The following is a 1,765-nucleotide window of genomic DNA, read 5'->3' as shown; positions in this document are numbered from 1 at the left end:
GACCCCGGCCTGATGGTGGAATTAGTGATAGTTTTGATAATTTTTATGCTGATGACATTCAGTCCAATATGTTTTTTAAGCCTCATCAGTTGTGCACTCTATTCCACTGTTTAACCCAGATTAGTGACTGGCTTTTTATCAGTCAGTCTTTTTCTTTGTTTTGTTCAGTTGCTAAGTCAACACTCAAAGTCTTGCAACATATGTTCTCCATGACTTAAGAGGAGAACATTATTCATGCATGGTGTCATCGGGGCGATCGTGAATGAACAGTGGTATTGTAAAGTGCTTTGAGGTGTCCTGAAAGGCGCTATATAAATGCAATCCATTGTTATTATTATTATCGTGCTTAGATTTCTGTAATGGCCTGTTTGCTGGCTTAGATAAATCATGTCTTTCATGCCTCCAAGCAATACAAAATCCTGTGGCCAGTCCTACTAGGCAAGCTGTTATTACTTCTATTTTATATTCTTTCATTGGATCCCATTAGATTTTATGATGCATTTTAACATTCTTGTACTTACATAGAGAGCACTAAACAGCAGGGCTCCAAACTAGTTAGTTGTTCCCCGTAGAAGATCAAAGACTAGGAGGGACAGAGCTTTACCTAGCTTTTTGCTAAGACTTCTTGTAAATTAAAACAGACTGTTTAGGTTATACTGTGTCTTAACTTCATGTTGTATTACTAATACAGTAATTACAGTAGGAGCTTCTTATTTATTTTACCGATTTTGTTGTTCTTTTTCTGTAATTGATATTTTAAACTTTATACAGTACAATTTAATCTTTACTATTTATGGTAAGTAGTTAAAAACTGTTGAATATGGCATGGTAGCTTAATAAAAGTCCTCATCTTCATGGACAGCTGCTCAAAGGATTTTTTCCTTTGCGTAGTTTTTTACATTGCAGACAAAAAAGGGTCAGAATTAGTGAAAATCAAGGAAGTCACTCAATGAGTCAGAATTTACTTGGCAAAGATCGGTATTTTGTCTTGGTTTTTTCATCTTTGTCTTTTGGAATAGGAACTCTGGGCTTGGTGCCATTTTTTCATTGCTCCACATCGATAATAAATAATCCATTACACCTCTGCAGCTTTTATGGAAACAACTGAGAAACTTGTCTCGCAAATTTCACAGCATGCTGAAGGATGCCTCGGTGCATCTGATCATCCGTCCCACTTTGCTGTGCATTTTAATTAGCTTTAAGTACTTAGAAACAACTGAGACCACAACAGTCAAAGTTGGAGTGCTTCAACGGCCTGTCTCTGGAGCAGCAAGGCTTGCTTTCCTCCAGTGCTCTGCAGATCTACAGGTCTGACAAATCCTTATTAGGGGTTTTTACTGTATACCACCACAATTTGTGTGTGTGTCTGTGTGAGTGTGTGTGTTTGTGTGTGTCTGTGTGTGTGCAGAGGGTGTTATGATTTTGCACTACTGGCCAGGAAAACCTATTTGACCAATTAAACCAGGATGTAGTTGCGCCATGTGTATGTGCATGTGTGTGTTGAGGTGTGTGTCTGTGTGTGCATATGTCCGGTGTGTGGGTGTGAAAATATTTAGAATCCTCTTGACACCCAATTAGAGAGCAACCCGACATGACCTCCAACTTCAAGAGACACCAAAAAGCTCACTTGAAACAACAACTTGGAACTGCTTGACAAAATGGCCCCACTAATGAGCGTCTGTAAACACAACCTTATTCTTGCTGATTGCTATTTAAAAGAAAGGGGGTAAAAAAAAAATGTGTGTGTGCAGAATCTATGACTTTA

This window comes from Copadichromis virginalis, linkage group LG23 (genome assembly GCF_057382275.1).
Source record: "Copadichromis virginalis isolate Kocher_CV1m ecotype Utaka linkage group LG23, C_Virginalis_male_GT1.1, whole genome shotgun sequence".
NCBI classification, from domain to species: domain Eukaryota; kingdom Metazoa; phylum Chordata; class Actinopteri; order Cichliformes; family Cichlidae; genus Copadichromis; species Copadichromis virginalis.
Note: the sequence above shows the minus strand (reverse complement) of the source record.